Genomic DNA, 27,609 nt, shown 5'->3' with positions numbered 1-27,609 from the left:
GCATTCAGGAACCTTTTACTCTGTAATTGTGAGAGACTGTGACACTAATTAAGGAATATATATAGGTTTTTTGTTTGTTTGTTTTTCTTTCAGATCGATATCCTGAGTGCATTAGTCTACACATTACAGACACCTTGAGTACGAGCAATCCAGCTCTTGATTATAGAACAACGCCATCAATGTGTGTACATATTCATGCACTCAGACAGACCATTTTTACATATAACTAACTAAATACCCTTACTTTTCTTTTATAGTAAATACATTCATAATATCTTTGATTTGACCTGTGCCACTATCAAAGCCACTCATCTCACTCTATCAAGCAGGTAAATTTCACATTAGTAGTGATATTACTTAAATGCAACATAGGACGTAGCACGGGTGTGCGTACACTGTGTTTGTACATATTTCTACCTTTTTAGTTTTTTCTACCCTAGTAGTGATATAGGGTTCCACCTGCTGCAGTCCGCCTCTTTCAAACGTAACAGCGCCGCTATCCTCTACTACCTCCAACTGCTAGATTAGTATTAGCTATTTCAACAATAGGCGAGGAATATTAGTTAGCAATTAGCTTTTAAAAAAGATGCTTAGAATATGTTGGCACTGACAAATATTATTTAGCTGTTAAAAAGCGGTTTAGAATATACTGGTACTGAGGAATACTATGTAGCTAAAACAATAATGTGTTTGTTATATGCTAGTACTGTTTTGTATGTTATGGTACAAAATATGAAACCCTGCCTCTCTCTAAAATCCCACAGTCTGTTCCTACAGTAAACACAATGCAAACTAGCAGAGATCTGCAGCATGCACTTACAATGATAACACCCCACCTGCCTTTCACTCTCCCTCGTATTAAATCTCTCCCTCCACTATCTCAACCTAACAGATCTAATCTTCACTCTGAGTAGCTCCTAAAAGAGCTTTTTGGAATCAGAAACTCTCCCTGTATGCTGCTTTCACTCTCCCTGCGCTCACACTACGCTCTCACTATGTTGCTTCTGGATACAATGTGCTCAACGTGGCACTGGCAGGGATTAAACATCCCCTATCATGCTGTAGGGCTAGTCAATCACAGTAATGATACACCAAAGATGGCACCGGCATTACTGTGATTGGCAAGCAAGCCCAGCATGTTTATTGGCTGCAAATAAAGCTCCAAACATGATGGATGGGTCACTCAAATATACTGAGGCAAATTGCAAATTACTTGCCGAGTAACAAATAGCTTGAATAGTGTACTATTTGTGCCAGTAACGAATAGTGTCGAATGTATTCGCTCATCACTAAATATTATGTGGTTTGCAGTACATTTTGCTGTTATATAACACTCAAAAAGCAATGTAATTTTGCTCTGGAGCCAATTACTCACCCTTAGAGTATTACATGGTTTGTGGTACATTTTGGTGCTATATAACACTCAAAGAAGCATTGTAAAATTTTTCTCAAGTCAATTACTCATCGATAGAGTATTATGTGCTTACTGTTACATTTCATAGGTATATAGCACATCAAAAAAGGCTTGAAATTTTTTTTATGGATTAAATTAGTCATCCATAGAGTATTACATGCTTTTTGTTAAATTTTGGAGGTATGTGTTAGGCTACTTTCACACTAGCGTCGGGCACTGCACGTCGCAATGCGTCGTTGTGGAGAAAAAAAGCATCCTGCAAAGTTGCCCGCAGGATACGTTTTTTCTCCATAGACTTTTATTAACGATGCATTGCCACACGTCGCAACCATCGTGCGATGGTTGCGTCGTGTTTTGGCGCACCGCCGCCCCAAAAAACTTCACATGTAACTTTTTTTGTGCGTCGAGTCCGCCATTTTTGACCGCGCATGCTGGGCCAAAACTCCGCCCCCTCCACCCCGGACCTTGCAATGGGGCAGCGGAAGCGCTGTAAGACTGCTTCCACTGCCCACGTCGGGCATTTCTTTCACAGCATGTGTCGGTATGTTGGCCCGATGCACTGTGACAGGCCCGTTCTGACGCTAGTGTGAAAGCAGCCTTAGGTGCCAAGTTCCCGCCGCTGCACAGGGGGTATCTGTAACCATGTCAAATGCAGTCTCCCATTTTTCTCCAGCCGTAGTGGAGCCTGCTCAGCAGAGACGTCGGTCCCAGGGTCTGGCTCAAGAAGATACTGTGCACTGGGTTACTGCTGCCCTTCCAGATCCAGCCATTGTAACCAGCACTGATCAGCGGCGAGCAGATGCTCCTGGGACTAAGTCCTGCTTTTTCTCTACTGAGCATGCCCAAGGGGCGACCTCTCATTGGAGGTCGGGGGTCACATGCTCAGGTCCTGTAGCAGCTCTTATTGGATCACTAGGAAGGTCCCGGTGAGCTTCTGCTATGAAAGGTTCGCATGGCCGTATGTGTGTGTAGATGAATGACTGTCGATGGATGAAAGCTCCTTAATCCCATATGACGTACTATCCCGTCAAGGTGACCGGGGACTTAATTCCCAGTGATGGGATAGTACGTCATATGCGATCGGCCGCACTCTCGGGAGGAGCCCGGCCGATCGCGGCTGGGTGTCAGCTGACTATCACAGCTGACATCCGGCACTATGTGCCAAGAGCGGTCACGGACCGCTCCCGGCACATTAAGCCCCGGCACACTGCGATCAAACATGATCGCAGTGTACCGGCGGTACAGGGAAGCATCACGCAGGGAGGGGGCTCCCTGCGTGCTTCCCTGAGACGATCGGTACAAGGCGATGTACTCACCTTGTACTGAGCGTCTCCTCCCTGCAGTCCCCAGATCCAAAATGGCTGCGGAGCTGCATCCAGGTACTGCAGGGAGTGCTTCCGGGTCCACAGCAGGCGCTGGTAAGCCTGCAGCGCTGTCAGTCAGATCGCTGATCTGACAGTGCTGTGCAAACTGTTAGATCAGCGATCTGTGATGTCCCCCCTGGGACAAAGTAAAAAAGTAACAAAAAAAAAATTCCACATGTGTAAAAAAAAATAATAAAAAAAATTCCTAAATAAAGAAAAAAAAATATTATTCCCTTAAGTACATTTCTTTATCTAAATAAAAAAAACAATAAAAGTACACATATTTAGTATTGCCGCATCCGTAACGACCCAACCTATAAAACTGTCCCACTAGTTAACCCCTTCAGTGAACACAGTAAGAAAAAAAAAAAACGAGCCAAAAAACAATGCTTTATTATCATACCGCTGAACAAAAAGTGGAATAACACGCGATCAAAAAGATGGATATAAATAACCATGGTAGCGCTGAAAACATCATCTTGTCCTGCAAAAAACAAGTCATGATATAGCATCATAAGCAAAAAAATAAAAAAGTTATAGTCCTCAGAATAAAGCGATGCCAAAATAATTATTTTTTCTATAAAATAGCTTTTATCGTATAAAAGAGCCAAAAACATAAAAAAAGATATAAATGAGATATTGCTGTAATCGTACTGACCCGCCGAATAAAACTGCTTTATCAATTTTACCAAACATGGAACGGTATAAACGCCTTCCCCAAAAGAAATTCATGAATAGCTGGTTTTTGGTCATTCTGCCTCACAAAAATCGGAATAAAAAGCGATCGAAAAATGTCATGTGCGCGAAAATGTTACCAATAAAAAACGTCAACTCGTCCCGCAAAAAACAAGACCTCTCATGACTCTGTGGACCAAAATATGGAAAAATTATAGGTCTCAAAATGTGGAGAAGCAAAAACTTTTTTGCTATTAAAAGCATCTTTTAGTGTGTGACAGCTGCCAATCATAAAAATCCGATATAAAAAAAGCTATAAAAGTAAATCAAACCCCCCTTCATCACCCCCTTAGTTAGGGAAAAATAATAAAAAAAAAAAAAAATGTATTTATTTCCATTTTCCCATTAGGATTAGGGCTAGGGCTAGGGTTAGGGTTAGGGCTAGGGCTAGGGTTAGGGCTAGGGTTAGGGTTAGGGCTAGGGTTAGGGCTAGGGTTAGGGCTAGGGTTGGAACTAAAGTTAGGGTTAGGGTTGGGGCTAAAGTTAGGGTTAGGGTGGGGCTAAAGTTAGGGTTAAGGTTGGGGCTAAAGTTAGGGTTAGGGTTTGGAATACATTTACGGTTGGGATTAGGGTTAGGTGTGTGTCAGGGTTACGGGTATGGTTAGGGTTACCGTTGGGATTAGGGTTAGGGGTGTGTTTGGATTAGGGTTTCAGGTAGAATTGGGGAGTTTCCACTGTTCAGGCACATCAGGGGCTCTCCAAACGCGACATGGCATCCGATCTCAATTCCAGCCAATTCTGCGTTGAAAAAGTAAAACAGTGCTCCTTCCCTTCCGAGCTCTCCCGTGCGTCCAAACAGGGGTTTACCCCAACATATGGGTATCAGCGTACTCGGGACATATTGGACAACAACTTTTGGGGTCCAATTTCTCTTGTTATCCTTCGGAAAATAAAAATTTGGGGGGATAAAAATCATTTTTGTGGGAAAAAGAAAGATTTTTTATTTTCACGGCTCTGCGTTGTAAACTGTAGTGAAACACTTGGGGGTTCAAAGTTCTCACAACATATCTAGATAAGTTCCTTGGGAGGTCTAGTTTCCAATATGGGGTCACTTTTGGGGGGATTCTACTTTTGGGTACATCAGGGGCTCTACAAATGCAACGTGATGCCTGCAGACCAATCCATCTAAGTCTGCATTCCAAATGGCGCTCCTTCCCTTCCGTGCTCTGCCATGCGCCCAAACAGTGGTTCCCCCCCACATGTGGGGTATCAGCGTACTCAGGACAAATTGGACGACAACTCTTGGGGTCCAATTTATCCTGTTACCCTTGTGAAAATACAAAACTGGGGGCTAAAAAATCATTTTTGTGAAAAAAAATATTTTTTATTTTCACGGCTCTGCGTTATAAACTGTAGTGAAACACTTGGGGGTTCAAAGTTCTCACAACACATCTAGATACAGTTAGGTCCATATATATTTGGACAGAGACAACATTTTTCTAATTTTGGTTATAGACATTACCACAATGAATTTTAAACAAAACAATTCAGATGCAGTTGAAGTTCAGACTTTCAGCTTTCATTTGAGGGTATCCACAATAAAATTGGATGAAGGGTTTAGGAGTTTCAGCTCCTTAACATGTGCGACCCTGTTTTTAAAGGGACCAAAAGTAATTGGACAATTGACTCCAAGGCTATTTCATGAACAGGTGTGGGCAATCCCTTCGTTATGTCATTCTCAATTAAGCAGATAAAAGGCCTGGAGTTGATTTGAGATGTGGTGCTTGCATTAGGAAGGTTTTGCTGTGAAGTAAACATGCGGTCAAAGGAGCTCTCCATGCAAGTGAAACAAGCCATCCTTAAGCTGCGAAAACAGAAAAAAACAAGCCGAGAAATTGCTACAATATTAGGAGTGGCAAAATCTACAGTTTAGTACATCCTGAGAAAGAAAGAAAGCACTGGTGAACTCATCAATGCAAAAAGACCTGGGCGTCCACGGAAGACAACAGTGGTGGATGATCGCAGAATAATCTCCATGGTGAAGAGAAACTGTTGTGAAATTGGATTCTGGGCTCCCCCGGTGGCCACTTGTGGAATTGTACTTGTGTGCATCATCCCCTCTGTTCACCTGCTCCTATCAGGATGTGGGAGTCGCTATATAACCTTGCTCCTCTGTCAGTTTCATGCCGGTCAACAATGTAATCAGAAGCCTTTCTGTGCATGTTCCTGCTACTAGACAACTCCCAGCTAAGTTGGACTTTTGTCCTTGTGTGTTTTTGCATTTTGTTCCTGTTCACAGCTGCTGTTTCGTTACTGTGTCTGGAAAGCTCTTGTGAGCGGAAATTGCCACTCTGGTGTTATGAGTTAATGCTAGAGTCTTAAAGTAATTTCTGGATGGTGTTTTGATAGGGTTTTCTGCTGACCATGAAAGTGCCCTTTCTGTCTTCTTTCTATCTAGTAAGCGGACCTCGATTTTTGCTAAACCTATTTTCATACTACGTTTGTCATTTCATCTAAAATCACCGCCAATATATGTGGGGGCCTCTGTCTGCCTTTTGGGAAAATTTCTCTAGAGGTGAGCCAGGACTGTCTTTTCCTCTGCTAGGATTAGGTAGTTCTCCGGCTGACGCTGGGCATCTAGGGATAAAAAAACGTAGGCATGCTACCCGGCCACTTCTAGTTGTGCGGCAGGTTTAGTTCATGGTCAGTATAGTTTCCATCTTCCAAGAGCTAGTTCTCATATATGCTGGGCTATGTTCTCTCGCCATTGAGAATCATGACAGTTTGACCGGCCCAAAAAAAAGGGTTAAATTACTGGCTGAGAAAGGAGAGAAAAAAGAAGTCTGCTACAATTTTTTTTTTTTCCTCTAGTTCTGAGTGTGCTCTTAATTGAATCACTTGCTAGTCTGCCTATTCTGCAGCCTTCCTCTCTTTCTCTCCTTCTTATCCTTGAATGGCTCTGTGTTCACCTGTTTCAAATGGATCTTCAGAGTGTAGCTACAGGTTTGAATAATCTCGCCACAAAGGTACAAAATTTGCAAGATTTCGTTGTTCATGCACCTATGTCTGAGCCTAGAATTCCTTTGCCTGAATTCTTCTCGGGGAATAGATCTCACTTTCAAAATTTTAAAAATAATTGCAAATTGTTTTTGTCCCTGAAGTCTCGCTCTGCCGGAGACCCTGCACAGCAGGTCAGGATTGTAATTTCCTTGCTCCGGGGCGACCCTCAAGACTGGGCTTTTGCATTGGCACCAGGGGATCCTGCGTTGCTCAATGTGGATGCGTTTTTTCTGGCCTTGGGGTTGCTTTATGAGGAACCTCATTTAGAGCTTCAGGCGGAAAAGGCCTTGATGTCCTTGTCTCAGGGGCAAGATGAAGCTGAAATATACTGCCAAAAATTCCGGAAATGGTCTGTGCTTACTCAGTGGAATGAGTGCGCCCTGGCGGCGATTTTCAGAGAAGGTCTCTCTGATGCCATTAAGGATGTTATGGTGGGGTTCCCTGTGCCTGCGAGTCTGAATGAGTCCATGACGATGGCTATTCAGATCGATAGGCGTCTGCGGGAGCGCAAACCTGTGCACCATTTGGCGGTGTCTACTGAGAAAACGCCAGAAAATATGCAATGTGATAGAATTCTGTCCAGAAGCGAGCGGCAGAATTTTAGACGAAAAAATGGGTTGTGCTTCTATTGTGGTGATTCAACTCATGTTATATCAGCATGCTTTAAGCGTACTAAGAAGCCTGACAAGTCTGTTTCAATTAGCACTTTACAGTCTAAGTTTATTCTATCTGTGACCCTGATTTGTTCTTTGTCATCTATTACCGCGGACGCCTATGTCGACTCTGGCGCTGCTTTGAGTCTTATGGATTGGTCCTTTGCCAAACGCTGTGGGTATGATTTGGAGCCATTGGAGGCTCCGATACCTCTGAAAGGGATTGACTCCACCCCATTGGCTAGTAATAAACCACAATACTGGACACAAGTGACTATGCGTGTTAATCCGGATCACCAGGAGGTTATTCGCTTTCTGGTGCTGTATAATCTACATGATGTTTTGGTGCTGGGATTGCCATGGCTGCAATCTCATAACCCAGTCCTCGACTGGAGAGCTATGTCTGTGCCTGAACACGCGGCTATGCGAGAATATATAAAGGAGTCCTTGGAAAAGGGACATATTCGTCCTTCGTCATCTCCCTTAGGAGCCGGTTTTTTCTTTGTGTCTAAGAAAGACGGCTCTTTGAGGCCGTGTATTGATTATCGACTTTTGAATAAAATCACGGTTAAATATCAATATCCGTTACCACTAGGGTTGAGCGAAACGGGTCGATCATTTTCAAAAGTCGCCGACTTTTGGCTAAGTCGGCGTCTCATGAAACCCGATCCGACCCCTGTGCTTGTCGGCCATGCGGTACGCGACTTTCGCGCCAAAGTCGCGTTTCAATGACGCGAAAAGCGCCATTTCTCAGCCAATGAAGGTGAACGCAGAGTGTGGGCAGCGTGATGACATAGATCCTGGTCCCCACCATCTTAGAGAAGGGCATTGCAGTGATTGGCTTGCTGTCTGCGGCGTCACAGGGGCTATAAAGGGGCGTTCCCGCCGACCGCCATCTTACTGCTGCTGATCTGAGCTTAGGGACAGGTTGCTGCCGCTTCGTCAGAAGCAGGGAGAGCGTTAGGCAGGGTCCACTAACCACCAAACCGCTTGTGCTGCAGCGATTTCCACTGTCCAACACCACCTTCGGTGTGCAGGAACAGTGGAAGCTATTTTTTTTTTTTTTTCCCCTCAGCGCTGTAGCTCATTGGGCTGCCCTAGAAGGCTCCGTGATAGCTGTATTGCTGTGTGTACGCCACTGTGGAAACCAACTGCTTTTTTCAAAGCACATATCCTCTTGTTCCTTCCTTTCTGCACAGCTATCTTTTTTGTTTGTCCACACTTTTTATTTAATTTGTGCATCAGTCCACTCCTATTGCTGCCTGCCATACCTGGCTTACATTACTGCAGGGAGATAGTAATTGTAGGACAGTTTTTTTTTTTTTTTGTTTTTTTTTTGTGGGAGATTAAGATTGGCATTTCTGCTACAGTGCCATCCCTGTGTGTGCCATCTCTCACTGAGTGGGCCATAGAAAGCCTATTTATTTTTTCCGTGATTTGTGTTCTAAAATCTACCTCAACACAGAAACACTACATCAATCAGTGGGAGAAAAATATTGGCCTCAGTCAGGGCTTGTGTGCCACTGCTGTGTGTGCGCTATCATTCAGTGGGCTATAGCAAGCCTATATTTTTTTTTTTTTTTTTTTTTTAATATTATTTGGTTTCAAAAGTCTCCCTGAAAAAAAAAAAAAACCTAAAAAAACAGTGGGAGAGTAATATTGCCCTTTCAGCTTGTGTGCCAGTCTTGACTCCTGGGTGTGCCACCTCTCTCCCTCTCATTCAGTGGGCCATAGAAAGCCTATTTATTTTTTTTTTTAAATATTATTGGGTTTCTAAAGTCTCCCTGAAAAAAACAAAAAATACATAAAAAAACAGTGGGAGAGTAATATTGCCCTTTCAGCTTGTGTGCCAGTCTTGACTCCTGGGTGTGCCACCTCTCTCCCTTTCATTCAGTGGGCCATAGAAAGCCTATTTTTTTTTTTTTAATATTATTTGGTTTCTAATTCTCCCTGAAAAAAAAAAAAAAACCTAAAAAAACAGTGGGAGAGTAATATTGCCCTTTCAGCTTGTGTGCCAGTCTTGACTCCTGGGTGTGCCACCTCTCTCCCTCTCATTCAGTGGGCCATAGAAAGCCTATTTATTTTTTTTTTTAAATATTATTGGGTTTCTAAAGTCTCCCTGAAAAAACAAAAAATACATAAAAAAACAGTGGGAGAGTAATATTGCCCTTTCAGCTTGTGTGCCAGTCTTGACTCCTGGGTGTGCCACCTCTCTCCCTTTCATTCAGTGGGCCATAGAAAGCCTATTTATTTTTTCCGTGATTTGTGTTCTAAATTCTACCTCAACACAAAAACACTACATCAATCAGTGGGAGAAAAATATTGGCCTCAGTAAGGGCTTGTGTGCCACTGCTGTGTGTGCTATCTCTCATTCAGTGGGCTATAGCAAGCCTATTTTTTTTTTTTTTTTTTTTTTTTTTAATATTATTTGGTTTCTAATTCTCCCTGAAAAAAAAAAAAAAACCTAAAAAAACAGTGGGAGAGTAATATTGCCCTTTCAGCTTGTGTGCCAGTCTTGACTCCTGGGTGTGCCACCTCTCTCCCTTTCATTCAGTGGGCCATAGAAAGCCTATTTTTTTTTTTTTTAATATTATTTGGTTTCTAATTCTCCCTGAAAAAAAAAAAAAAACCTAAAAAAACAGTGGGAGAGTAATATTGCCCTTTCAGCTTGTGTGCCAGTCTTGACTCCTGGGTGTGCCACCTCTCTCCCTTTCATTCAGTGGGCCATAGAAAGCCTTTTTTTTTTTTGGTTTTTTTAATATTATTTGGTTTCTAAAGTCTCCCTGAAAAAAACAAAAAAAACATAAAAAACAGTGGGAGAGTAATATTGCCCTTTCAGCTTGTGCGCCAGTCTTGACTCCTGGTTGTGCCACCTCTCTCTCTCTAATTGTGGGCCATAGAAAGCCTTTTTTTTTTTTTTTTTAATATTATTTGGTTTCTAAAGTCTCCCTGAGAAAAAAAAATAAATAAATTAGGTGGGAGATTAATATTGACATTAGTGCTTGAGTGACAGTCCTGCGTGTGTGTCATCTCTGTGATTTTGTGCCACAGAAAACAGAGTGTGTAACATTGTGCCTGATTTTCCTTGTGGTCTCACCAACCTGTTAAGGGATATTGAAATCATACTGAAGTTATAGCTCACCGTGTAAGTTGTTTGATAGCAACAAATAAAGTTACTTTGGTTAAGATTTTAAAACAATGAGGAAGTCTGGTGCAAGAGGTCGTCGTGGGCGTTCATTGTCAGCTGGTAATGATGGTAGTGGTAGTGGAGCATCAGGTGGTCGTGGGGATAAAAATATTCCACCTAAGTCTGGAGCTGTGGAGCCAGTTTCGTCGTCAGGCTACACAAGGCCTCGAACGCTCTCTTTTCTGGGAGTAGGAAAACCGCTTTTAAAGGCGGAGCAGCAACAGCAAGTTTTGGCTTACATTGCAGACTCAGCCTCTAGCTCTTTTGCCTCCTCTTCCGAAACTGGTAAATGTAAAAGCAGCGCGTCGCTTGTGGATGTTCACGGTCAGGGACAAGTCGCTTCCTTGTCCTCCTCAGCAAAAACTACAACAAGAGAGAAGGATGCAGCAGGCGACACAACGGGTCACTCCATGGAGCTCTTTACACATACCGTCCCTGGCTTAGAAAGTGAAACATTTAACAGGCCATGCCCATTACAAGTATATTCTGACATGGAGTGCACTGATGCACAGCCACAGCCAGAGTACTATGCTGCTCCTTTGACTCAGACCACCACATTGCCCTCTCAGGGTACAGATCCACAATCAGACCCTGATGAGACTATGTTGCCCCGCCACGAACGCTATACCACCGACCGACACAGTGACACAGACGAAGTTGCACACGAGCTCGAAGAGGAGGTAATAGATGACCCAGTTATTGACCCCGATTGGCAGCCATTGGGGGAACAGGGTGCAGGCGGCAGTAGTTCAGAAGCGGAGGTGGAGGAGGGGCCGCAGCAGGCATCAACATCGCAACAGGTTCCATCTGCCGGGCCCGTATCTGGACCAAAACGCGTGTCAAAGCCAAAACCTGTTGGAGCACAGCGTTGCCATCCGGTTAAAGCTCAGTCTGCAATCCCTGAAAAGGGATCAGAGTCTAGGAAGAGTGCAGTCTGGCATTTTTTTAAACAACATCCAACTGATCAGCGCAAAGTCATCTGTCAAAAATGTTCAACTAGCTTAAGCAGAGGTCAGAATCTGAAAAGTCTAAATACTAGTTGCATGCATAGACACTTAACCACCATGCATTCTCAAGCCTGGACTAACTACCAAACGTCCCTCAAGGTTGTAGCACCCTCGGCCAATGAAGCTAGTCAGCAACGCAACATCCCTTCCGTCACTGTAAGGCCACCATTTTCCGCACCACCGGCAGTATCTGTGCAGGTTTCTTTGCCAGCCAAAAGCAGTCAGGGTCAGGGAATCACCAGTTTTGTAGGAGGAAATATTGCATGTAGGGCACCGGCGGAAACAATACCGTCTCCAACCGTCTCTCAGTCTGCCATGTCCACCGGCACACCCGAAAGTTCCACGATCTACAGCTCTCCAGTCCAGCTCACCCTACATGAGACTCTGGTTAGAAAAAGGAAGTACTTATCCTCGCATCCGCGTACACAGGGTTTTAACGCCCACATAGCTAGACTAATCTCGTTAGAGATGATGCCCTACCGGTTAGTTGAAAGCGAAGCTTTCAAAGCCCTGATGGAGTACGCTGAACCACGATACGAGCTACCCAGTCGACACTTTTTTTCCAGAAAAGCCATCCCAGCCCTGCACCAGCATGTTAAACAGCGCATCGTCCATGCACTCAGGCAATCTGTGAGTACAAAGGTGCACCTGACTACAGATGCATGGACCAGTAGGCATGGCCAGGGACGTTATGTGTCCATCACGGCACACTGGGTGAATGTGGTGGATGCAGGGTCCACAGGCGACATCAATTTAGGGACAGTTGTGCCTAGCCCACGGTCTAGGAAACAGTTGGCTGTAGGCGTTCGCACCCCCTCCTCCTCCTCCTCGTCCTCCTGCAGAAGCTACAGCTCTTCCACAGAACGCAGTCGGCCAACCACTCCATCGGCAGATGACACTGTTGCACACCAGTTGTCCCATTATGGGCCAGCTACTGCCAAGCGTCAGCAGGCTGTATTGGCTATGAAGTGTTTGGGCGACAACAGACACACCGCGGAAGTTCTGTCCGAGTTCTTGCAACAAGAAACGCAGTCGTGGCTGGGCACAGTAGATCTTGAGGCAGGCAAGGTAGTGAGTGATAACGGAAGGAATTTCATGGCTGCCATCTCCCTTTCCCAACTGAAACACATTCCTTGCCTGGCTCACACCTTAAACCTGGTGGTGCAGTGCTTATTGAAAACTTATCCTGGGTTCTCCGACCTGCTCCTCAAAGTGCGTGCACTTTGCTCACATATCCGACGTTCGCCTGTACACGCCAGCCGTATGCAGACCTATCAGCGGTCTTTGAACCTTCCCCAGCATCGCCTAATCATAGACGTTGCAACAAGGTGGAACTCAACACTGCACATGCTTCAGAGACTGTGCGAACAGAGGCGTGCTGTTATTTATTTGTGGGAGGATACACGGGCAGGCAGTAGGATGGCAGACATGGAGTTGTCAGGTGTGCAGTGGTCGAAGATACAAGACATGTGTCAAGTCCTTCAGTGTTTTGAGGAATGCACACGGCTGGTTAGTGCAGACAACGCCGTAATAAGCATGAGCATCCCCCTAATGCGTCTGCTGATGCAAAGTTTGACGCACATAAAGGAGCAGGCGTCTGCACCAGAGGAAGAGGGAAGCCTTGATGACAGTCAGCCATTGTCTGGTCAGGGCAGTGTACAGGACGAGGTAGCGGGCGAAGAGGAGGTGGAGGACGAGGAGGATGATGGGGATGAGTATATTTTTAATGCGGAAACTTTCACGGGGGCACAGGAAATTGGTTGCGTGTCACGGCCGGGTTCTGGTTTTTTGAGGGACACAAGTGACGTAGATTTGCCTGCAACTGCCCCTCAACCAATCACAACCGGAGATTTGACAAGTGGAACTTTGGCCCACATGGCGGATTATGCCTTACGTATCCTACAAAGGGACACACGCATTACGAAAATGATGAACGATGACGATTACTGGTTGGCCTGCCTCCTTGATCCACGCTATAAAGGCAAATTGCAAAATGTTATGCCACATGAGAACTTGGAACTAATATTAGCAACCAAACAATCAACTCTTGTTGACCGTTTGCTTCAGGCATTCCCAGCACACAGCGCACGTGATCGTTCTCACACGAGCTCCAGGGGGCAGCAGACTAGGAGTGTTAGGGGTGCACACATCAGAAGTGGCGTTGGACAGAGGGGTTTTCTGACCAGGTTGTGGAGTGATTTTGCTATGACCGCAGACAGGACAGGTACTGCTGCATCAATTGAAAGTGACAGGAGACAACATTTGTCCAGTATGGTTACTAACTATTTTTCATCCCTTATCGATGTTCTCCCTCAACCGTCATTCCCATTTGATTACTGGGCCTCCAAATTAGACACCTGGCCAGAATTGGCAGAATATGCATTGCAGGAGCTTGCTTGCCCGGCAGCAAGTGTCCTATCAGAAAGAGTATTCAGTGCTGCAGGGTCAATATTAACCGAAAAAAGGACTCGTCTGGCTACCCAAAATGTTGACGATCTAACATTCATTAAAATGAACCACAACTGGATTTCAAAATCTTTTGCCCCACCTTGCCCGGCCGACACCTAGCTTTCCTATGAAAAGCTCTTGCCTGTGAATTACTTTTCTAATGTCTAATTTGCTGCTGCAGATTGTACAGCATACGACATGTTTACACCTCCCTAAATGGCCAAACTCCCCACACGGGGCCGTGGTATCGCGACTTGGCGCAAGCACCCGTGAGACTGCTGTTTGTCTGAAGAGGTGGGTGTGCTCGCTTTTGGTTGACGGCATTGCTACTGGGTCCCTCATAGTACAATGTAGTGTCTCTGGCGGTGGTGGTGCGCACCCAACGTCAGACACACCGTTGTAACATGAGTGGCCCTGGGGCGGTCCCGCCGGCCTCAAGAGAGTTCCCCCCTACCCCAGCTCAAACTGGGCTGTACTACGTGCAAAATTATGTCGCACAGCTCCACCAATCTTTAGTCTATTCGCTGACATCATTCAATGTCTGGCACTGACAATACAAATTTGTAGACATCTATGATGCAACTTAAAGTAGTCTGTGTCTGTGTCCTATATTGGCACCATTAAATAGTTACTGCCAAATTACTATGTCAGAAACACAGCAGATGAGCCCACCCCTGTACCTAAGTATGCCATCTTTTTTTTTGTTTTGGTTGTTTTGCGAGACATTAACATCTATTTATATTTTGGGAGTACTGGGACAGACACTCCTTGCACTACTCCTCCACTCAGCACCAAGCTGCCTGCCCGTGTATCCATGTAACCGCTGTAAAACTGCCATGAGCCTATTGTTTGTTATTTTAGGCCTTTGATAGCCTGTCTGCGGTCCCTACTCCTCCACTGACCACCAAGCTGCCTGCCCGTGTATCCATGTAACCGCTGTAAAACTGCCATGAGCCTATTGTTTGTTATTTTAGGCCTTTGAAGCCTTTCTGCGCTCCCTCCTTCCACTAGTCCTCCACTGACCAGACCACTGCTGCCCGTGTACCCCTGGAACCAATTTTAAAGTGCCTACAGCCAGCCCATTTTATTGTGTTAGGCCTTCGAAGCCTGTCTGCGGTCCCTCCTTCCACTAGGCCTCCACTGACCAGACCACTGCTGCCCGTGTACCCCTGGAACCAATTTTAAAGTGCCTACAGCCAGCCCATTTTATTGTGTTAGGCCTTCGAAGCCTGTCTGCGGTCCATACTTCCACTAGGCCTCCACTGACCAGACCACTGCTGCCCGTGTACCCCTGGAACCAATTTTAAAGTGCCTACAGCCAGCCCATTTTATTGTGTTAGGCCTTCGAAGCCTGTCTGCGGTCCCTCCTTCCACTAGGCCTCCACTGACCAGACCACTGCTGCCCGTGTACCCCTGGAACCAATTTTAAAGTGCCTACAGCCAGCCCATTTTATTGTGTTAGGCCTTCGAAGCCTGTCTGCGGTCCCTCCTTCCACTAGGCCTCCACTGACCAGACCACTGCTGCCCGTGTACCCCTGGAACCAATTTTAAAGTGCCTACAGCCAGCCCATTTTATTGTGTTAGGCCTTCGAAGCCTGTCTGCGGTCCATACTTCCACTAGGCCTCCACTGACCAGACCACTGCTGCCCGTGTACCCCTGGAACCAATTTTAAAGTGCCTACAGCCAGCCCATTTTATTGTGTTAGGCCTTCGAAGCCTGTCTGCGGTCCATACTTCCACTAGTCCTCCACTGACCAGACCACTGCTGCCCGTGTACCCCTGGAACCAATTTTAAAGTGCCTACAGCCAGCCCATTTTATTGTGTTAGGCCTTCGAAGCCTGTCTGCGGTCCATACTTTAAATACTCCTCCACTCACCACCAAGCTGCCTGCCCGTGTATCCATGTAACCGCTGTAAAACTGCCATGAGCCTATTGTTTGTTATGTTAGGCCTTTGATAGCCTGTCTGCGGTCCTTACTTTAAATACTCCTCCACTCACCACCTAGCTGCCTGTGTATCCATGTAACCGATGTAAAACTGCCATGACTGCCTACTGTTTGTTATTTTAGGCCTTTGATAGCCTGTCTGCGGCCCCTACTTGCAATACTCCTCCACTGAGCACAATGCTGCCTGGAGTGCCTGCCTGTGTATCCATGTAACCGATGTAAAACTGCCATGACTGCCTACTGTTTGTTATTTTAGGCCTTTGATAGCCTGTCTGCAGCCCCTACTTGCAATACTCCTCCACTGACCACACCAATGCTGCCCGTGTACCCCTGGAACCTATTTAAAAGTTCATAGAGCCTAGTTATATATTTTATTTACTATTAATAAGGCCATGATGGACTACGCTGTACCACGCTACAAGCTAACCAGTCGACACTTCTTTTGCGAGAAAAGCCATCCCAACCCTCCACCAGCATGTAGAAGACCGCATTGTCCATGCACTCTGGCAATCTGTGAGTACAAAGGTGCACCTGACAACAGACGCATGGACCTGTAGGCATGGCCACGGAAGATTACGTGTCCATTACGGCGCAATGGGTTAATGTGGTGGATGCATGGTCCACAGGGGACAGCCTACTAAGTCTGTCTGCAGTCCCTAATTCAAATTGTCCTCCACTGTCTAAATCGGAACTTCCACCTTCTGGCTTTCGGCCTATAGTATCAGAAATTAAACTGCATTTGGCCTTCAACTTTGGTTAGGGCCTACTAACGGCTTCTGCCCCTCCCTGGTGTTGTCCTCAACTAAATAAAGCTGAGCTTCAACCTTCCGGCTCTCATTAAGTGGTTTTAAAAAAAAAAAAATTGGTGGTTAGGGCCTACTAACGGCTTCTGCCCCTCCCTGGTGTTGTCCTCAACTAAATAAAGCTGAGCTTCAACCTTCCGGCTCTCATTATGTGGTTTAAAAAAAAAAAATGGTGGTTAGGGCCTACTAACGGCTTCTGCCCCTCCCTGGTGTTGTCCTCAACTAAATAAAGCTGAGCTTCAACCTTCCGGCTCTCATTAAGTGGTTTTAAAAAAAAAATGGTGGTTAGGGCCTACTAACGGCTTCTGCCCCTCCCTGGTGTTGTCCTCAACTAAATAAAGCTGAGCTTCAACCTTCCGGCTCTCATTAAGTGGTTTTTAAAAAAAAATGGTGGTTAGGGCCTACTAACGGCTTCTGCCCCTCCCTGGTGTTGTCCTCAACTAAATAAAGCTGAGCTTCAACCTTCCGGCTCTCATTAAGTGGTTTTAAAAAAAAAAAAAATGGTGGTTAGGGCCTACTAACGGCTTCTGCCCCTCCCTGGTGTTGTCCTCAACTAAATAAAGCTGAGCTTCAACCTTCCGGCTCTCATTATGTGGTTTTAAAAAAAAAAATGGTGGTTAGGGCCTACTAACGGCTTCTGCCCCTCCCTGGTGTTGTCCTCAACTAAATAAAGCTGAGCTTCAACCTTCCGGCTCTCATTAAGTGGTTTTAAAAAAAAAATGGTGGTTAGGGCCTACTAACGGCTTCTGCCCCTCCCTGGTGTTGTCCTCAACTAAATAAAGCTGAGCTTCAACCTTCCGGCTCTCATTATGTGGTTTTAAAAAAAAAAAAAATGGTGGTTAGGGCCTACTAACGGCTTCTGCCCCTCCCTGGTGTTGTCCTCAACTAAATAAAGCTGAGCTTCAACCTTCCGGCTCTCATTAAGTGGTTTTAAAAAAAAAATGGTGGTTAGGGCCTACTAACGGCTTCTGCCCCTCCCTGGTGTTGTCCTCAACTAAATAAAGCTGAGCTTCAACCTTCCGGCTCTCATTATGTGGTTTTAAAAAAAAAATGGTGGTTAGGGCCTACTAACGGCTTCTGCCCCTCCCTGGTGTTGTCCTCAACTAAATAAAGCTGAGCTTCAACCTTCCGGCTCTCATTAAGTGGTTTTAAAAAAAAAAAAAATGGTGGTTAGGGCCTACTAACGGCTTCTGCCCCTCCCTGGTGTTGCCCTCAACTAAATAAAGCTGAGCTTCAACCTTCTGCTCCAAATTACCATTTTAAAAAATGCAATAGGCTTTTCCGGCCTACTAAAGGTGTCTGCCCCTCCCTGGTGTTGTCCTCAACTGAACAAAGCTGAGCTTCCACATTCTGGCTTTCGCCCTATACTATCAGATATTAAACTGCATTTGGCCTACTAGTGTGGTTAGGCCCTTGAAACAGTGTCTGCTGCTCTTGGGTTTGCTACTCCACTGAACAAAGCAATGCCGCCTGTTTAGTCCTGTTACCAATTTTGAACTGCATGTAGCCTACTTTATTCTTTGGCCCTATATCTGTTTCCTCCTCATCCTGCCCATTGCCCAGCCACTGCTAAATGAGTCTGCTGGTACATTGACCTAGACCACTACATTCCCCTTGTACTCTACACAGCCAGAATCTGACCCTGCTGAAAGTAAGGTTCCCCTTCCCGCATGTTATACCACCTTACACAGGGACAAAGAGGAAGGTGCAGATGAAAGTGCAGGTTCCTTCATCAGGTGGGGGGGCATACTCGTTGGCGACGTCACTGGCACAGGGCCCCTCAGAGTACGCAAAAGTGTCGCTGCTGGTGGGAGGCGCCCCCGCCATGCAAACACACCGCCGTACTTTGAGGGGCCCTGTGCCAGTGGCAATGCGAACGAGTGGGCCCCCCCTGCTTGCTCAGGATCACAGCACTTGCAACTTTTAAATACTTACCTTTCCCTGCAACACCGCCGTGACGTAGTCCGCATTTCCTGGGCCCACGAAAAACTTGAGCCAGCCCTACTCCCCCCACAACTTTCCCCCAATTCCTTATGCCCAACTATTATTATACAGTTAATTAAGATTGGCAAGCTTCAGAAACAAGAATGGATGTTTTTGGCATTAAAATGGGCACTGTAGGTGTTTTCCTGGCCTCCACTCACTGCCGACTATGCTTCCCCATTGACTTGCATTGGGTTTCGTGTTTCGGTCGATCCCCGACTTTTAGCGATAATCGGCCGACTGCACTCGACTCGACTCTGGACAAAATCGGGTTTCCCAAAACCCTACTCGATCTTAAAAAAATGAAAGTCGCTCAACCCTAGTTACCACTGCTTACTGATTTGTTTGCTCGTATAAAGGGGGCCAAGTGGTTCTCTAAGATTGATCTCCGTGGGGCGTATAATTTGGTGCGAATCAAGCAGGGGGATGAGTGGAAAACCGCATTTAATACGCCCGAGGGCCATTTTGAGTATTTGGTGATGCCTTTTGGTCTTTCAAATGCCCCTTCAGTCTTCCAGTCCTTTATGCATGACATTTTCCGCGATTATTTGGACAAATTTATGATTGTGTATCTGGATGATATTCTGATTTTTTCGGATGACTGGGACTCTCATGTCCAGCAGGTCAGGAGGGTTTTTCAGGTTTTGCGGTCTAATTCCTTGTGTGTGAAGGGTTCTAAGTGTGTTTTTGGGGTTCAAAAGATTTCCTTCTTGGGATACATTTTTTCCCCCTCTTCCATCGAGATGGATCCTGTCAAGTTTCAGGCTATTGGTGATTGGACGCAACCCTCTTCTCTTAAGAGTCTTCAGAAATTTTTGGGCTTTGCTAACTTTTATCGTCGATTTATTGCTGGTTTTTCTGATGTTGTAAAACCATTGACTGATTTGACTAAGAAGGGTGCTGATGTTGCTGATTGGTCCCCTGATGCTGTGGAGGCCTTTCGGGAGCTCAAGCGCTGCTTTTCTTCCGCCCCAGTGTTGCGTCAGCCTGATGTTGCTCTTCCTTTTCAGGTTGAGGTCGACGCTTCTGAAATCGGAGCTGGGGCGGTGTTGTCGCAGAGAAGTTCCGACTGCTCCGTGATGAGACCTTGTGCTTTTTTTTCCCGTAAATTTTCGCCCGCCGAGCGGAATTATGATATTGGGAATCGGGAGCTTTTGGCCATGAAGTGGGCTTTTGAGGAGTGGCGTCACTGGCTTGAGGGGGCCAGACATCAGGTGGTGGTATTGACTGACCACAAAAATTTAATTTACCTTGAGTCTGCCATGCGCCTGAATCCTAGACAGGCGCGCTGGTCGTTGTTTTTCTCTCGGTTTAATTTTGTGGTGTCTTACCTACCGGGTTCTAAGAATGTTAAGGCGGATGCCCTTTCTAGGAGTTTTGAGCCTGACTCCCCTGGTAATTCTGAGCCCACAGGTATCCTTAAAGATGGAGTGATATTGTCTGCCGTTTCTCCAGACCTGCGGCGGGCCTTGCAGGAGTTTCAGGTGGATAGACCTGATCGTTGCCCACCTGGTAGACTGTTTGTTCCTGATGATTGGACCAGTAGAGTCATCTCTGAGGTTCATTCTTCTGCGTTGGCAGGTCATCCTGGAATCTTTGGTACCAGGGATTTGGTGGCAAGGTCCTTCTGGTGGCCTTCCCTGTCACGAGATGTGCGAGGCTTTGTGCAGTCTTGTGACGTTTGTGCTCGGGCCAAGCCTTGTTGTTCTCGGGCTAGTGGATTGTTGTTACCCTTGCCTATCCCGAAGAGGCCTTGGACGCACATCTCGATGGATTTTATTTCGGATCTGCCTGTTTCTCATAAGATGTCTGTCATCTGGGTGGTGTGTGACCGTTTCTCTAAGATGGTCCATCTGGTTCCCTTGCCTAAGTTGCCTTCTTCTTCCGAGTTGGTTCCTCTGTTTTTTCAAAATGTTGTTCGTTTGCATGGTATTCCGGAGAATATCGTTTCTGACAGAGGGACCCAATTCGTGTCTAGATTTTGGCGGGCATTCTGTGCTAGGATGGGCATAGATTTGTCTTTTTCGTCTGCTTTCCATCCTCAGACTAATGGCCAGACCGAGCGGACTAATCAGACCTTGGAGACATATTTGAGGTGTTTTGTGTCTGCGGATCAGGATGATTGGGTTGCTTTTTTGCCTTTGGCGGAGTTCGCCCTCAATAATCGGGCCAGCTCTGCCACCTTGGTGTCCCCGTTTTTCTGTAATTCGGGGTTTCATCCTCGATTTTCCTCCGGTCAAGTGGAATCTTCGGATTGTCCTGGAGTGGATGCTGTGGTGGAGAGGTTGCATCATATTTGGGGGCAGGTGGTGGACAATTTGAAGTTGTCCCAGGAGAAGACTCAGCTTTTTGCCAACCGCCGTCGTCGTGTTGGTCCTCGGCTTTGTGTTGGGGACTTGGTGTGGTTGTCTTCTCGTTTTGTCCCTATGAGGGTTTCTTCTCCTAAGTTTAAGCCTCGGTTCATCGGCCCGTACAAGATATTGGAGATTCTTAACCCTGTGTCCTTCCGTTTGGACCTCCCTGCATCCTTTTCGATTCATAATGTTTTTCATCGGTCATTGTTGCGCAGGTATGAGGTACCGGCTGTGCCTTCCGTTGAGCCTCCTGCTCCGGTGTTGGTTGAGGGTGAGTTGGAGTACGTTGTGGAAAAGATCTTGGACTCTCGTGTTTCCAGACGGAAACTCCAGTATCTGGTCAAATGGAAGGGATACGGTCAGGAGGATAATTCTTGGGTCACTGCCTCTGATGTTCATGCCTCCGATCTTGTCCGTGCCTTTCATAGGGCTCATCCTGATCGCCCTGGTGGTTCTGGTGAGGGTTCGGTGCCCCCTCCTTGAGGGGGGGGTACTGTTGTGAAATTGGATTCTGGGCTCCCCCGGTGGCCACTTGTGGAATTGTACTTGTGTGCATCATCCCCTCTGTTCACCTGCTCCTATCAGGATGTGGGAGTCGCTATATAACCTTGCTCCTCTGTCAGTTTCATGCCGGTCAACAATGTAATCAGAAGCCTTTCTGTGCATGTTCCTGCTACTAGACAACTCCCAGCTAAGTTGGACTTTTGTCCTTGTGTGTTTTTGCATTTTGTTCCTGTTCACAGCTGCTGTTTCGTTACTGTGTCTGGAAAGCTCTTGTGAGCGGAAATTGCCACTCTGGTGTTATGAGTTAATGCTAGAGTCTTAAAGTAATTTCTGGATGGTGTTTTGATAGGGTTTTCTGCTGACCATGAAAGTGCCCTTTCTGTCTTCTTTCTATCTAGTAAGCGGACCTCGATTTTTGCTAAACCTATTTTCATACTACGTTTGTCATTTCATCTAAAATCACCGCCAATATATGTGGGGGCCTCTGTCTGCCTTTTGGGAAAATTTCTCTAGAGGTGAGCCAGGACTGTCTTTTCCTCTGCTAGGATTAGGTAGTTCTCCGGCTGGCGCTGGGCATCTAGGGATAAAAAAACGTAGGCATGCTACCCGGCCACTTCTAGTTGTGCGGCAGGTTTAGTTCATGGTCAGTATAGTTTCCATCTTCCAAGAGCTAGTTCTCATATATGCTGGGCTATGTTCTCTCGCCATTGAGAATCATGACAAGAAACCCCTTCACAACAGCCAACCAAGTGAACAACACTCTCCAGGAGGTAGGCGTATCAATATCCAAGTCTACCATAAAGAGAAGACTGCATGAAAGTAAATACAGAGGGTTCACTGCACGGTGCAAGCCACTCATAAGAATCAAGAATAAAAAGGCTAGACTGGACTTTGCTATAAAACATCTAAAAAAGCCAGCACAGTTCTGGAAGAACATTCTTTGGACAGATGAAACCATGATCAACCTCTACCAGAATGATGGAAAGAGAAATGTATGGCAAAGGCGTGGTACAGCTCATGATCCAAAGCATACCACATCATCTGTAAAACACGGCAGAGGCAGTGTGATGGCTTGGGCATGCATGGCTGCCAGTGGCACTGGATCACTAGTGTTTATTGATGATGTGACACAGGACAGAAGCAGCCGAATGAATTCTGAGGTATTCAGAGCCACACTGTGTGCTCAGATCCAGCCAAATGCAGCCAAACTGATTGGTCATCGTTTCATCCTACAGATAGACAATGACCCAAAACATGAAGCCAAAGCAACCCAGGAGTTAATTAAATCAAAGAAGTGGAATATTCTTGAATGGCCAAGTCAGTCACCTGATCTCATCCAAATTGAGCATGCATTTCTCTTGTTAAAGACTAAACTTCTGACAGAAAGGCCCACAAACAAACAGCAACTGAAAACCACCGCAGTGAAGGCCTGACAGAGCATCAAAAAGGAGGAAACACAGCGTCTGGTGATGTCCATGAGTTCAAGACTTCAGGCAGTCATTGCCAGCCAAGGGTTTTCAACCAATACTAAAAATGAACATTTTATTTAAAATTATTGAATCTGTCCAATTACTTTTGGTCCTTTTAAAAACAGGGTGGCACATGTTAAGGAGCTGAAACTCTTAAACCCTTCATCCGATTTTAATGTGGATACCCTCAAATGAAAGCTGAAAGTCTGAACTTCAACTGCATCTGAATTGTTTTGTTTAAAATTCATTGTGGTATTGTCTATAACCAAAACTAGAAAAATGTTGTCTCTGTCCAAATATATATGGACCTAACTGTAAGTTCCTTGGGAAGTCTAGTTTCCAATATGGGGTCACCTGTGGGGGGTTTGTACTGTTTGGGTACATCAGGGGCTTTGCAAATGCAACGTGACGCCTGCAGACCAATCCATCTAAGTCTGCATTCCAAATGGCACTCCTTCCCTTCCGAGCTCTGCCATGTGCCAAACATTCATTTTTTTCACAAATAAACGCAAGTTATATCAAATAAATTTTACTACTGTCATGAATTACAATATGTCATGAGAAAACAGTGTCAGAATCGCCAAGATCCGTTGAAGCTTTCCAGAGTTATAACCTCATAAAGGGACAGTGGTCAGAATTGTAAAAATTGGCCCGGTCATTAAAGTGCAAACCACCCTCGGGGCTTAAGGGGTTAATCATTCCCATTCCTTGTGTTGTTGACTGCTCATGAATGGTGGAAGCTATCTAGCGCCCGACAGTGCTACCTGCACACATAGCACAGTGCCTTTTTGCAGTGCCTGTCTGTACGGCACCGTGCGCTTTCAGTGCGCTTTCCTGACAGCCTGTCAGTGTAGGGTGGGAATTCCCGCTTGGACTCTGCATCTGACTCAGGGCATCCTCAGGCGTGGGCTCAAAAGCCACCGAGGGTCAGAGCGAGTCCAATCACCAGTTTAGTGGGGGTGATTCATAGGGATCCCACTAGTGTCTTGCAGCTGCACCCTGTGACTGCTAACAGGGCGCAGAGTATTTTGGCGACTCTGTGAAGCAGCAGAGTTTGCTTCCATTTACACTGGGTGAAGTCAAACCCACGTGTGAGCAAGTGTCCATCCGCCATTACTCAGCAGCAGGTACCATCTCTGCACGGTGGACCCCGGGCTGTGAACGCACCTCATATCTACCTCTTTATTATTTGGTGCGTTCCGCTAGCCCTAACAGTATGTAACACTCCAAAAAAGTGTTGACTTTTTGTCTGGATTCAGTTAGTAATAGTGATGAGTGAGTATACTCGTTACTCGAGATTTCCCAAGCATGCTCAGGTGTCCTCCGAGTATTTTTTAGTGCTCGGAGATTCAGTTTTCATTGCCGCAGCTGAATGATTTACATCTGTTAGCCAGTTTGATTACATGTGGGGATTCCCTAGCAACCAGGCAACCCCCACATGTACTTATGCTGGCTAAGAGATGCAAAACATTCAGCTGCAGCGATGAAAACTAAATCTCCGAGCACTAAAATATACTTAGAGGACACCCGAGCATGCTTGGGAAATCTCGAGTAACGAGTATACTCGCTCATCACTAGTTAGTAATCTTGAGAGTATTATATGCTTAGTGGACAACAAAGATGGTAGAAACCTGCGAGATTCCCGAGAGAGAAACTGGAGGAATATCATAGCCAGACCAAGCTGGTGCAACAGCGGAGGTGACAGGAGCCTGTGGTTTGGAAGCAGCCCCTTTCCTATAACCACCAAGGCCCAAACCCAGGCAGCAGCCTTCACTGCTGGAGTTCGGACTGCAGAGTGGAGAACCAGGATCCAACCACTAGTGAGCAGACTGCAGATCCTAGGCTGGTTAAAAGAGAGAAGATGGCCAGCCAGGACCAGGACCAGAGACATGTTAGCAGGCCCACTAGCTGCAAGTTTGCATCCTGGTGGGAGGTCGTTCCGTACGATCAGAAGCAAAGATGAAGGTCCATCAAAGAATTTGTCATCGCAAATTGCTTAACCAGCGGGTAGTAGAGATGGAACTCTTGCCTCAAAGGCAGCAAACGATGATGTCTTTTGGATGTTGTTCCTCAAAATGGAGAAGCAACATTGTTGATATGCGATGGGAGTGATCTGAGAAGGGAGCAGAATAAACCAGAATGATCAGTCCTGGGAGAGGTTTCTCAAGGCAGCTTGAGACAGGGCTACCCCCCTCAAGAGATCAGACTGCACTTGGAGTTCCCCATCTCCTATGCGGAAGCAGGCGATGGTGCAGATGACACAGGGGGCTGTTGTCCATTTCTACATGTCAGGGGCTCCAGCACTACTCTGAGCCAGGTCACGTATAGCCCAGGCACCTCGGAATCTGACTTCATGAATTATGTCGAGGCAGTCCTCCCATCTTTCTGAAGAAGGAGAAGAAACAGACATCTGAAGAGGATTACAGTGTCACCTTTGTAGTTCAGCAGGGTTGGTGCAGTGTGACAGAGAGGCAGTGATCCAGGATGGCTCAAATTAAACGTAGTTTAATTTCCAAAACTCACAACATAAACAGCACACGGTATCCTCCGAATCGCAGCCGAGAAACAAGATAGTCCATAGCCAAGACTGGTTGCCATGGGCGACTGCACCTCTGCGTACCTTGAGGAGTGTCAGGCCTTTTGGCACTGCTTGGCTCTGTGTTGCTAGACAGGTTGAGTTCTGCAGAGCCTCCTGCGCTACATGATTGCAAAACCAAAACTGACAAACCCGATCCTCTGCTGCAGGGTTTTTATAAGGAACCTGTGGCCATAGGCCACATGGAAGATCTGGCCGGGAGGAAATGGACCATCACACTACCATCCTGTAGTCTGTTTCAAAAATAAAAACCCATGGCAGGTTTTCCTAATTCTGCCTTGGACAAATAGCTTGCCCAAGACCAACACTTACTTTTATTTTGCATTGCAATCAAAGCTATGCATGTTACTGCAATGCACTCCCGCGGCCTCAATGTGCTTCTGTGTGCATTCTGGGGGACACATAGCAACCCTCACATGTGACATTGGTCACTCCCTCACATACCCCTCTTTGTTCAAATTTGTGGGGTTGAACATTTGGCATCATACAGGGGGCACATGACCGGGCATTCACATTTCTCTGTGACTTCCCCGCCCGATGGTCAACAGTGAAATTAACATTTTGATGGGACAGGAACCATCTGGTGACCCCAGCATTCCTCTCCTTAACATTCCTCATCCATACCAAAGGAGAATGATCTGTCACCAGCACGGTGGCTCAGTGGATAGCACTGCAGCCTTGCAGCGCTGGAGTCCTGGGTTCAAGCCCCACCCTGGACAACATCTGCAAAGAGTTTGTATGTTCTCTCCGTGTTTGCATAGGTTTCCTCTGGGTTCTCCGGTTTCCTCCCACATTCCAAAGACATACTAATAGGGAATTTAGATTGTGAGAACCATTGGGGACAGCAATAATAATGTGTGCAAACTGTAAAGCGATGCGGAATATGTTAGCGCTATATAAAAAAACTAGCTGTTTCCAGCCAGCTAACGCTCGGCACACTCATTGCTCTCTAATTAACGCTGCTGGTGATTAAACTAAAGTAAATAATGACAATATTCAATAGCGCTTACGCAGGTGGTAAATTAACATAGAAAGGATCTGCTGCATGTGGTAATGTGTGGGGACGGAGCCTCGTGTGGTAATGTGTGGGGACGGAGCCTCGTGTGGTAATGTGGAGGGACGGAGCCTTGTGTGCTAATGTGTGAGGACGGAGCCTCGTATGGTAATGTGTGAGGATGGAGCCTCGTATGGTAATGTGTGGGGACGGAGCTTCCTGTGGTAATGTGTGGGGACAGAGCCTCGTGTGGTGGGGGGCAGTATTATGTGTGGTGGTGGGGGGCGGGATTATGTGTGGTGATGTGGTTGGGGGTGGGATTATGTGTGGTGATGTGTTGGGGGGCGGGATTGTGTGTGGCAATGTGGTGAAATTGTGTGTGGTAATGTGCCACGTGGTGGGGGGCAGGATTGTGTGTGGTAATGGGCTGGGGGGCAGGTGAGTATATCAATATTTTTTATTTTTATTCTTTATTTTATACATGAATATGGATCCCAGGGCCTGAAGGAGAGTTTCCTAGTCTCAGACTAGCGGTGGATACCGCGTCCAGGAGGTGAATACACGCGCCCAGGCGGCTCCTTTATCAGCCCCTGTTAGTGTACATATCCATGCGGTTCTCTCCTCCCCCCCAGGTATGACCTTCTAAGTTCTGACACAATATATGCAAATAGCAATATATGTGCTCACAAGCACTTGGTGCATTCTCCTCCAGTGCCTATGAAAGGAACTGTCTCATACTGGGACTACTATACCTATAACGCACACAAGCTCTGAAGCATCTTGCCTCATATATGGAATCACCTCTACAATAGTTAATAGCGGACATTTATTGCATCATGCATGATCTGCATTCTAAATAAGGACACGTTCGACACACTATAAGGCACAGCACGTGACTGATGAAAGCTCGATAAGAGCTGAAACGTTTCCAGTGCTACCTTAATACCAATAAATCTATCAGATTTAAGTTGAGTGCTAGACTTTCTTATAATTAAGCTGGACAAAGAGACATAAATTGAACTGAACAAAAGGTCATAAGCAGGGAAACACCCAAAAACTAGCAGACTTATCTTAAGCTGGAAATGGACTGGCCAACAGAGAACTTCCAAGAAAGGACAGAATCCACAGGAAATACATTGACAGCTGGCATCC

The 27,609-nt window shown here is 46.1% G+C and overlaps 1 protein-coding gene across 2 annotated transcripts in view; it reads right to left on the bottom strand.

The window, feature by feature from the left end:
* MGAT4C (MGAT4 family member C) overlaps positions 1-27,609 on the bottom strand; it is a 393,337-nt gene that overhangs the window by 63,096 nt on the left and 302,632 nt on the right. The gene's annotated exons all lie outside the window — the stretch shown is intronic.

Source organism: Ranitomeya variabilis, chromosome 5 (assembly GCF_051348905.1).
Source record: "Ranitomeya variabilis isolate aRanVar5 chromosome 5, aRanVar5.hap1, whole genome shotgun sequence".
NCBI lineage: Eukaryota > Metazoa > Chordata > Amphibia > Anura > Dendrobatidae > Ranitomeya > Ranitomeya variabilis.
This window is presented reverse-complemented; position numbering and strand designations above follow the sequence as displayed.